Here is a 12,390-nt window from a genome sequence, read left to right on the forward strand (position 1 = left end):
CTATCAGCAGAACTCAAATGCTTTCCACTTGACAGTCGACTGTGCACAAATAATGCATCTGTCCTTCTGCTGGAGGATGGTGATCCAGGTCAGGAGTCCTTATAACTAAATGACAAAATAGCTTATGTCTCAGCAGCCTATGTGAATACTCTGTGGTGTATAGTCCCGCCATCAGGTGGATACATTAGTTACAATATTCCAGTACAATGCTACTGTAATGTTGTCCCTAAAGTGGATGGCACTGCAAACACATGAAATTCAACAATGAAAAAGCATGTCTATGCTTTTCATTAGCTGCTGTGCATAGCTGTATAACTCAAACTGCTAAGACATTTTTATCTATCAAACGCAAAGAAAGTAGGCTTAATTCTGCTTTATTTCTGTATGGCTGTTTCTATCATTATGTCACAGTGCACTAAAACAGAAATGGTGCTGCTACTTATTTAGCCCTTTCAGTTGCTAATGTCAACATGCAGGTACTCCCACTTAGAAACAGTGAAAAAAAAAAGCAGGGAGCTCTGTCTTTGTCTTTCCTCATTTCATCTGAATTCCTTTGAGAGGCAGCCCTGTCATCTTATGTTGAGCAGGAAAAAAAACCCACGCTCCGCCCATTGGACATACCCCTGTTCTTCTAATGCAGCCTTTCAAATTTTTATCAACACAGTTGCCGCTGTGAGAAACTCTAGTGTCTTTCTTTTCTTCAGAGGTGTATCGACTGTTGTAACTTATAGTGGGGGTTTAATGCAGACTGGGATGGGAGAAGAAAGTTTTTGAAAGTCATCTATTAACAATGCACACAATTACGAGCACAGATGCAGCCATTTCATTCCATTAATGACCTGCATAATCTACTGAGGGCAGTACAAAATAATGGGTCAAAAACATGGAGCGAGTCATCTACCAGCTACAGTAACGCTGTATGAGCAGAGTCGTTTTTGTGCATATGTTTCTCTCTTCAGGTCAAGAAGAGAGAGCTGAAGATATGTTCAGATGAGAGGTAGGGGGTTGGTACTGGGTCGTAGAAACTGGGGAAAGCTGTTCTCTGGATAAATCTGATAGGTCAGGTGGAGTGCATGAGTTAGGATTCCAGAGAACAGCTGAGTTATTATAAACAAGTCTGCTGTAAAGAGAGACCTGTATCTAAATGCTGATCGGTGTAACTGACGTGTAAGTGAAACGCACAGTGTGACACATGCACGCATGGATAAATGTGCCTTGATTTGATAACTTTGCATGCTGTGTGAAGCTGCAGGTATTTATTAGGGTCCAACTCCCAGATAGCAGTGGGCAACATGCACTTTATGCAAAATCCAAAATGACAGTCTGAGCAACATACTGTAAGATGTTTTTCAAATTTGTCATAGAACTAGCACACACACACAAGTGTGTGTGTGTGTATATATATATATACTCATATATAAACTTTGATTTGTATTGTTACACAGCTCTGTGTGTGTGTTGAAGATTGTATAGACCAGTCTTTAAATCTAAGTAAAAATCTGAAACACTACAAACTTTGCTGCTTCGTAAAACAAATTGATATTATTTTAAAAGAAAAAAATCTCCTGATTCTGAGGGTTCAGGTGAGAGGATGACCCAATGTTCTGTTTTGGTGTTAAATATTTGTGCATTTTGCAGTAAAGTGAATACCACAGAACAAAGTAAATCACACCTGAATGATTCATTTAGGCACTCATCTCCAAACTCTGTCCTCAGCTCCTGTTAATATTAAGACAAGCTGAAAAAAATGAATTCCTGGAATGGACAACCTTCAGCTCTAATACCAGGACACAAATGGGAAAACGACATCTTTCTCCTCATAACTAAATCAGAATGAAGAAAATGTGAAGACATAATAAAACCAGTCAGCTACTGAACAAAGTACAATAATGTCACAGACTTTGAATATAACAAAGTCTGAAAGTCTGTGACCTTCAAAAATATTGGCAGGGTAGGTTTTTGTGACATATATATCCTGTTTCCAGGACCTGAAAGGGTTAACACAAAATAAAATGCTCCACCTCTGGTTTTCTAAGAAAGAGCTTCATACACTGCTGTTAAATTATTAGTTTCTAAAATAAAAGATTTATTTTTTCCCCTGACAGAAACATGGAATTTCACATTAATTGATGATTATTGTTATTTTATTTTTATAGCTGGTTGAAGTGATCCATCTTAAAAGTGTCTGTTTGCTTTACAGAAACAACAGGGAACTGATTAACCTGCTAGCACCCTCCTGTCCTCTGTGACATACAGGTTAAGGTGATGACTATGAACAATGACATATCCAGTTCAAATGGGGACCTCTGTTGATCCTCTCTCCCTTATTACTTGTCTCCTTTCTACTGTAGTTATTTAATAAAAGAACCCAGGGAAAACCTGTTCCCAGAAAGTACTTTTATCTAAATTTGTTTAGCCAGTCACATTATGAGGGAAACATAATTGCTGCAAAGGTTACATTATGCTTTATGCTGGGAACTTGAGTCCATGTGTGGTTAGAAATAGCCAATAAAAGTACTTTGGGTTAAGTAAGCAAATAATAGCAGTTTTAGCTAAATGCCTCTTTTCCCCATCAATTTTAAAACCACGATCTATCCCTTATCTTACACAAAGTGCCTTGAGGACCTATCCCATTAAAATGGTATCACCATTACATACTTACATTTCACAGCTAATTGGTTGATCTGTGAAATATATCCAAATATTTCTGGGAATCAACACAAAATAATCAGATACCTTAGTTAATCTAATTTTTACTGTCCAGAAGACTTCTGTGTCACAGTATGTTTGGTGGAGGACTCAATTGCAGGACTCAGAACTAGTGAAAAAGTGGACGGTTTATTTACAGTGTTGCACCAGGTGAAGATATATACATATACATAGTGAAATGGGAGAACACGGGGCTCCAGGGAATCCAAGGGTGGGGCGGGTGGTCCAAGGCAGGCACACGCTCACAATCTTCTTCACACCGTCCGTGACTCATAACTCAAGCAGTCCAATATGCTCACTCACATCCACAGGGGTCCAAAAAGCAGGGAAGACAGGCAGGCTGGGGGTCTGGAAAGTCTGTACAAGGAAGAGAAGGTCGTATGGGGAAACACTGAGAAACCACAAGGAAAATAGTCGAGAGGCCGGGGCTACACTGACACTAGTTAGCACAACGATCCAGCGAAGAAGCAGAGCCTCCTGCCGTCTTAAGTAGTCTGAAGAGTCACGAAGAGAAGCCAGTGTATGACTAACGTAGATGAGCAGCAGGTGTACGTTGAAGGTGGGTTCAGAGGCGGGGAGCTAGGTCCAGCTCCGCCCTGATGGGAGATAGACAAAGGCAAACACACACAACACATCCTCCAGATCCTGAGAACCATGACAGTCTGTCACGAACTGGCTAAAAGCCGGTGATAAAAAGGAAGTTCACACAAGAAATTCATGTAAATATAAAATAATTTCACCTATTTCACCACTGACTTTAAACCTTTGCAGAGTAAACCTCAACTCCTGTTTCAAAGTCAGCCAGATTTCATGTGGAGGATCTAGCCATGGCTGGGCAGCTTTCAGCAGTTTCAATCGAAGAGTCCAGTTTCCAAAGCTGCACGCTGCATGTGAAGACTGGGACAAGGTGAATGATCATTATTTTTTCTTACACTCAGGTGGTTGTGAATCATGAATTGGTCCCCCAGGGTGAGACTGTCAGAGCATTACTCTGAACTACAGTGTGTTCCATTCTGTGCCAGTACAAAGTGCAAATAATCCTTGTTAGCCACACACCCAGTTCGTCAGAGTTGACTCAGCGTGAGTTCATCCACCTCTCAAAAATGGAAATCAAGAAGAAAGACATACTGGAGGGGATCCAGAGTAGATCCAGCATGCATCTAGAAATAGCTGCCATACTTCAAACAGCACAGAAGGACAAGAGAAAACAACCTTGAGCATGAGTTTAGTCAAACTGATATCCGATGAAGGTTTAATCTTTCAAAGCTTCATTACTGGAACTCAGAACTTGCAAGTGCACATTTGTTTATAAAGGAAAATACTATAATAATAAAGTAAAAGAAATAATTTCTACCCTTGCCACATCATTGCTGCTTCAGCAATGATGTGTCACCTGCTGTATCTACCTTCACCACCCTTGTTTCCATCTGTAGGCACTGTGGAGTGTTTAAACCGGTCTCTATATGTAACACATTTCTGGGGAGTGATTAGCTCAAAGCCTGGAGGCCAAACTCTAATTATAGTCTGATACTGTTAACCTGTAATAAATAATTTGATAAATTTTCCTGGGTGAATTTAAATACATTGCCTGAATGGCAGAAAAGTCAAAGGATGGTAAAATAGACTCCTCAGGGGAAGTTTGGAAGTCCGCACTCCAGGAAAACACTTCCAAAAGCTGCTGGGTTCTTTAAAAGTCTTTAGTTTGTCCAGAGTCGAAAACACTTTAGCAGGAAAAGGTCTCACTAAATGCTGGAAATGTTATGTGCAGGTATAACTATATGAGGAATTCAGCTTTAAGCCCATTCTCACTTTCAATGTGTCAAATACTGACATTTTGTCAAAAAAAGTGTCTTTTCAATCATGACAAAAAAAGGTTACAGACAGGGAGAGATAGGCCTTTTAAACTTGTCACGTATGAAGAACTGTTATCACAGGCTTAGTATTGTTAAACTCAAATCATGGTCTTTCTATAAACTTTGAAATTTTAAAGTTAAAAAAGGGAACAAATCTCAGAGTGAGAGCAAAACTAAGTTTCCCTGTTGTCGTGTTTGCATTGAACGTCTGACAAGTTAAAAAGAATGGTTCAGGATGTTATCCACAGCCCTTTGTATCACAATCACTCATGACACTCATCTCCCACTCCACCCTACTTGTGCTCCCTTCTTCACCTCTCTTGTGCGTGGTCCATTGATCCCGGGTATTTAAACTCACACACCTTTGCTACTTTTAACCCTTGCAGTTTCACGTTTCCACCTGCCTCCCTCTCATTCCCGCACATGCATTCTGTCTTGCTTCTGCTATTTTTAAATCCTTTTCTTCTCAGAGCATACTTCCACCTCTCTTCCCCCGGTCCCTACTCTCACTACGGATGATAATGTAGTGTGGAAACATCTGCCCTCATACATCTGTTCTCTTCTCTGTAGTTCTAAATCAGCACTCGGAGCAAACATCACATCTGTAGCGCTCTCTCTCAATGAAGCCTTACTGCTGCCCACTGATTGTCACCTCTCTTCTTAACCTAATTTTAACAACTCTTTCCCATATCTTCATTGTTTGGCTCATCAGCTTTAGCCATCTGAAGCACCTACGGTGCTGCCAAAAAGCAAAAAAAGAAAAGAATAAAACTCACCTTTTCACGACTATTGCTGAACTTTTATTTTAGCTGTTCAGAAACATTCTAAAGGAGAATACGCTGATCGCTGGGCTGATAAAAGCTCCAGACTGATAGACGGCTGATAGAAGCGCTTCAAGAGTTCACTCAGTCTGTCTCGATTGTTTAAAGCAAATCACCTCCGATTTTTTTTATAACCTGAGATCTTTCTCTCTACCTTCTCACATCCTGCTGTCAAATGCCAAGGCCTTCAAAGACTCACTTGTTTGCTCACTGAGCGCTTGGTTCCTGTCCTACCTCCTTATTCCTTGTTTGACCTCTCTATAATAGCTGCCTTTCTTCCTGTTTTCTCTCCTGTTAACCTTTAGTAAAATTCTTTGACAGATAGGGACAGGTGAACAGATTCAATTATGAATTCAGCAAATTGAGTTTTTTTTAAACAGTGGCAGATTTCCAAACTATATTAAAATAGATTTTACTGAAAGGATTTGTATGAAGGATCTGTCTTCAGGGTGTTTTTGACATAGATTGGACATAAAATCTCAGATCAAGATCATCTAATACAGGGAACGGAAAAATGATTTTGTGTAACCATCTGATTAACAACCATAGTTAGGCATTCTCTAGTATTGTAACTCCCGTGAAATCATTTGTTCTATGTTCAATCCTTGACATTGTCAGGGTTCTGGGTTTTCTGACCTAGTGTTTTAAGTTCCTGTGATTTTTGTCATTTTGTGTGAATTTTGTATTAAGTTCTCTTTGTAAGTCTATAGTTTATTTCTACAGGGTCTAGTTTCTTGTGGTCCCGGTTTAGTTCCTCGATGTTTTAATAATTTTCCTCTGTATAGCTGACCCCTGTGTCTTCCTCTGTGTGTTTAAGTTTATACACTGATGTGAGTTCTTGTGCCTTGTGTCCACTTCTTACGTTCCGTGTTTCCCTCCTCCCGTCATGTCTGTACTTCCTCTCGTGCCCCTCTGTGCTCTCTCTCTCTCACCCTCCAGTCTGTCTCCGTGTCCTCCCCATTTTGTCACGTGTGTAATTGCCCTCAGCTGTGTCTCCCAGCTGTTCCCTGTTCTCCTTGTGTATTTGTTTGTGCTCACCTCCGTTCGTTGTCGCGTCGTCCCCTCACACTGTGTTTCCTCTGCGCTCCTAGTTCCCTGTGTTCCCAGTGTAGCTCTCTCTCGTGTCTCTGGTTTTTGATTTGAGTTTCTTGTTTACGGCTCCTTGTGTTTAGTTTAGTTCCTGTGTGTTTTTTCCAGCCGTTTTGAGTTCATCCCTCCTCACGTATGAGTCCTGCATTTGGGTTCTATTTTCTGCCAGCAGCACAGTGAAACATGACAGAAATGGCTACAATGACTGAGGCAAAGGTAAAGAAGGCAGCCAGGTGCTGTGGTTGTGGAGCCATAAAGTCCACCGGAGGAGACAGAGGTTGATGGGTGGGCTGATATTTACACTTTATGCCTTTAACTCTTTAACTTTAAGCCTATACTCCACATTCATTCCTGCCATGTGCTTCTGTAAATAAAGAAGCTGTGATAACTAAAACCTAGTCAAACCTCTACCGCTCTAAGGAGATTGGAAAGAAAAGCGATTGACAGTCTATCTTTATATGAGCCAAAGGGTGAAAAAGGGTGTTTCATGTGAAACCATTGGGAGAACTTGCCTTACCCTATCATGTGACCATTGGTGGGTTTTAGGCACCTGGGATGGGATCTCAAAACTGGATTGTAGGTGGCAGACAGTTGGTGTAAGCCACCCACTCTGTTCAAGGATGGTCATTTACAGTGGACATAGATGGCTTCTTTCACTCCTCTTTCAAACCATCTTGGTCCAAAATGTGAACATTGGCATCCTCGTGACCTTTATCCTTTCTTGCCACCATTTGGTCGTAGAACTAAAGAAGCTTCTCGGATGAGAGGTGAAACTTAAAGAAGTCCAGTCACTTTTCTTTCCAAGCTCCTTCGATTACCATGACCTGGATGGAGAACCTACACAGACAAACCTTTATCATTGCACCATAAAAAGGGTTATTTATTTTTTAGCTTGTATGAGCAGTAGCATGGTTTGGGATAAAGAACCCATGTGGATGTTTAGAATCTTGATATTAATATATACAATGTTATTAGTCACCCATAATTTCTTTTTATTTTGCCAGCAAAATGGGAAATAGGTACAGTAATTTACTGAAACATGCAAAGAAATAGTGAGAGTTCGTGCAATTCTCTTATGCTTTATTCTTTAACACAGCCTGATCGCTCTCAGGCAGGTTTTTGTGTCATTTCTTTAAGCAGTCTTCAGGAACAGTTCACCACCACATTATTATGTTAGAGCTGGCTCAAACACCAAACACAATACTGAACACAACACCACAATGAAAGTTTACATGACAATATTTACTGTAGGCTGCTGAGAAAGAGAGATCTGAACAAATGGCCAGCCCACAAGCAGTGGTACCAGCCAATCATCTAATCAGAGATCAGAAAATCCAAAAATAAGAGGATGTAATAAGTGCACTGGCAGTGCATCATGCGGGCAAATGAAGCCATCTTTGAAGATGGTGCTGTATGCTGTATCAAAATCTGATGGCACCATCAGCTTTTAAAGATCCCTAACACCACTGGCTGAAATGTAGGCCCAAACCATTACAGAGCCTTTACTTCTCTCATTATCTCCTCTATACATAGTGACAAAGATTTGAACCAAACATTTGAAATCATTCCATAATATCTGACAATATAAACCACCGATTCTCAGTCCAGGTCTTGTGTATTTTGGCACACCTCAGCATAATCTACCTGTTTGGTGTCCTTACCAAACAGACTCTTGTTTGAGTCACCCTTCAAATGAAAGCATTTCTGGGGCTTCAGTGAACTGCAAGTCAATCAACTCATGCTTCTGTCCGGCCCTGTGTAAGGCCTTTTTTTCTTATTTTTTTAAGGACATGACATTTGGATCATTTTCATCTACTGTAGATAGTTAGCCCTATCATTACTTCTTTTGTCCTCCACGATACTGTCATATGCCAAATATTTAGCTGTTAGCAACTTGTTGGTGAAAAAATTTTATACCTGCCAAAACTATGCTATATTTGACCTTGTTAATAGATTCAGCTAAAGAATAGGAATACATTTTGTGCTGCCAAGAGACAAGAGTAGATCACCTCTGAATCATTCATCAGTCAGTGTTAAGTGATTTTTAACAAACAAAAATAGCATTCCTCCAAAAATGGTCAGGTACAATGACTGGACAGAAAATCAATGGAAAAAACGTCCAAAGAAAAAGTTTTACAGACTTTCAGAAAGTCTGGAGAACTACTGTTTGAGACCACATAAATATCACAAGAAAGTTTGGCTCACTGAAAACAAAAAAAATGAGGCGGGGGGGGCTCAATACTTTTGCACAGCACTCTATTACATATGATAGAGTCCTTGTTGATTTGACCAGAGGTCTTTGCATCTTTCTTGTTAATGAAAAACCCTGTACCATGTTGTGAGTGTTTTCCCTCTTTAATTGACCAATACATGATGAACCTAATTATCATGTGACTTCAAGGAGCTCTTTCATTTGTTCCCACATGCAGTAAGCCCCTTAAACCTGCCCAGTACCTTGTAAACATAGAGTTGCATGTCGAAGCTTAAGAGCCAGATATTTTTCTCATAAAAACTTTACAGTTCTGTGGACAGAAATGCCTTCTTGATGACAGAGAGGAGGGAAAAGATGAGACTGGTGTGGGCTGACAGAAATGCTATAATAGCCGCCATAGTGAACAGAAAATTGTCAGAATGCACAGCATTTTGAACCTTGAGAAAGATGAGCTCCAACAGCAGAGGACTGAGTAGAGTTCCACTGCTGTGAGCCAAGAACAGAATGAGAGGCGGCTGTTGACACAGAGTTGTCAAAAGTGAACTCAAAATGTTTACCCTGATCTGCAGAATCTCAGTTTCTTCAGAAGACTGAAATGGCTGGACAGCAGCAACATGAGTCCATGTATCCAATTTCAAAATAATATTGAATATACGTAATCCATATCACAAAGAACAACATGAGGGCCTACCAAGTTATAGCATGATGTTTCGAATAAAGTCCTAAAGGAGTGAATAAGTGTATAAAAAGACTGAACCACTATACAACACATCACACATATACATAACCCAATTTCCAGTTCATGGAAATATCAATGCTGCTGAATCAGTCAGTAAATATAAGTTCCTGTGTCTCTTGCTGGCTCACATTTGTACAATCAAAGAAACCAAAATGACCTGTTCAAACCAGTAGGTGTCCAGCACATTTACACAGTCTCAACATAATGTTTTCATGACTATTTTGGGGATTGTCAGCCTGTTCAAGCCTCTTAAGTGGTCTGCTTATACTAAGTTCCACCAGGCTACACAGTGTTGCCAATTTATATTTGGTTAGCACCACTAAAATGAAAAGAATACTTATTTTCATGTACACCAAGTGCAAGTTCTCATGACACAACAGAGCAGGTGTCAGTGACGACAGATATGACGCTGTTCATGTCTGAGACTGCACAAAGGTGGGCTACAAAGCAGCTAGCAGATATACAGCAACTGTACAGTCAAGCTGAAGCAGCTTAAATGAGGTTTGGAATTTCCAGCAAAGCTTTGGAAAGGCTCCAGCAAGGCCAGAACTCAGCTGCCAGGCTTCTAACACAAACTGAACTCTGGCAACATATCACCCCCATCCTCACAGATCTCCACTGGCTCCTGGTCAAGTCATGCATCACTTAGAAGATCTTTATTCTCACTTACAAATCTGTCAGTGGCCCGGCTACTCAGTATCTGTCCGACCTCAGACGCCGAGCCACAACTCTGCTTTCTGTGCCTCACACCAACCTCCACAGCTTTGAGGATGGAACCTTCAGTGTGGCAGCGCCTACCCTCTCTCCTATCTGAGCTCTGCAATGCTTGCTCACTGGGGGCGTTGCAGAGAGCCTAGCAATGAGTTCTCCTCAAATCTCACCTCTTCAACAAGACCTTCAACCTCTAACCTTTTTTTATTTACTTACTTTTTTGTAAAGCATGCTTGAGTTTCTCGAAAGGTGCTATACAAATCTAAGTTATTATTACATGTTGCACAGTAGAAGTTAAGAAAATTGATGCATGGATGTGCAGAAGGGTATCAGCTGAGCCATGAGCTGATGTGGGCTGGCATTAAGATCAGGTAATGTGACAGGGTTTTCACATGTGAGCAAACACATGCTGCCTACATCACAGATCTTGCAATAACTTCTGCTGTTGATTCTTGTAATTTGTCAAGTGTCAAATTATATTCACTTCCAATTCATGACATCTTTTCTGACTATTGAATTATGGCTGTTGTGGGCTTTTCCCTTCACAATAGCATCCACAATCCCTGGTATAAACCAAAGTACTACTAAGTAAAGTAAGTAAGTAAAATCTTATTTATATGGCACCTTTCAAGATAAAATCACAAAGTGCTTCACAGAAGCTTGACCATAAAACAAAAACTACTAGATACATTGCTGTTTTGTTTTATTTTAGCTGAAAGACATTGAGAATCATAGTGACTATCCTTTTAACCTTAGTTAGAAGTTCATGTGCGGATTCTGCTTCGAGAGGCGTTTAAGAACAGAGCGACTGGTGTGGAGGCCGAACAGATGCCCTCTGTTTCTCTGAGGCAGCTGGGCTGGCTGTGAGCCTTGGCTGGATCCTCCAAATAATGCTAAATCAAACTCACCCACATCCACGAGAGACACAGACACACCCCAGGGCGACACACACACACATACAAACACACGCACAGGTGCAGTAATGTGTCCATGTGCATACATAAACGCAGTACAGAGACTTTAGAAAAGAACAAATAATGTGCACATGTGTACAGAGATGCAAACAGGGAAGCAGAGGCACCCACACAGACTCCCACACACACAAATCAAGCTGCAGAACACAGCTGAACAGAGCATTGCCATGCACAGCACTCGCTATTTGATGATGTACTGAAATTTTGGAGCCTCTGACCATTAAGGCTGACAGGATCGCATGAACTGGCTCATATAAGGAGATAATATCTTGAGTGGTTACTTCAGTGTATAAGCAGCTCTACAGCACATCGTCATATAACAGTGGTGCAATGAGTTTGAGTATGTATGTGCTGAGAAGTGGGACACACAGGTACCCTGCACTGAAAACACTCCACATGACCCCCGGTTGTGAAAAAATCAAAGTTTGAGTAGTGTCACACGGGAGCACTTTCACTTGCTGCTGCACTTTCATCGCCACTCCATGATGACATGTCAGCATCAACGACTCTATTTGTACTCTAGATAATGGTGTAACTTCTCTCTCAGCACTATAAATCAATTGAGCTTTGAAAACACAACCTTTTGATTCGGACTTTGAAAAGATGAACGGATTATGTTTTTCATTAAAAAAACACCTGGTTAGTCGGCGAGCTTCATTCAGAGATGCAAATTAATCACTTCTCCAAAGACTCTGATTTCAGAAAGCTGGTCAAATTTGAAGTAATGTTATTACCAGAAAACTGGATCCATGTAAGCTCGGGCTAAAGCTGTGTCTAACAATAAAAGGTGTGATAAGGCTACCCTACCTATTTGAAAGTGTCAAATTTTGATAGGTACTCTGTGTTAGAAACTGCATCTGGCACCACACGCTGGGTTCTGGGGAGTTTGTAATTTTTTGGCTTTGTGCTTTGTGCTGGAGGTAAGATTGTGTTTGTCACAAAAGTATTCCAACTGCAACTTTCTTGTTCTTAAATTTCAACTGAGCAGAAACTTCAAGGCATGAAAAATAAAGCCACTGTGTAAGTGCCAAAAAACACCACAGAAGTTCTTCCAAATGATGTTGCTTCAATTTCCGTGGAATCACATGTTAAAATGCCCAACTTAAGAGAGAATGTATTTACTTCATTATTTTCTGTGGTCACTTATAGCGTCACATTAAAGTCACTGTTGCCTGGGCAGCACCTTTGACAACTGATGTAGAGTAACTAGAAGAACTTGAGGTAATTTCTGCTGTAACAAAAATCGGGACAACCTGTCATCCATCTGTACATCCATCCATCA

Source organism: Pelmatolapia mariae, linkage group LG7 (genome assembly GCF_036321145.2).
Source record: "Pelmatolapia mariae isolate MD_Pm_ZW linkage group LG7, Pm_UMD_F_2, whole genome shotgun sequence".
In the NCBI taxonomy this organism is placed as follows: Eukaryota; Metazoa; Chordata; class Actinopteri; order Cichliformes; family Cichlidae; genus Pelmatolapia; species Pelmatolapia mariae.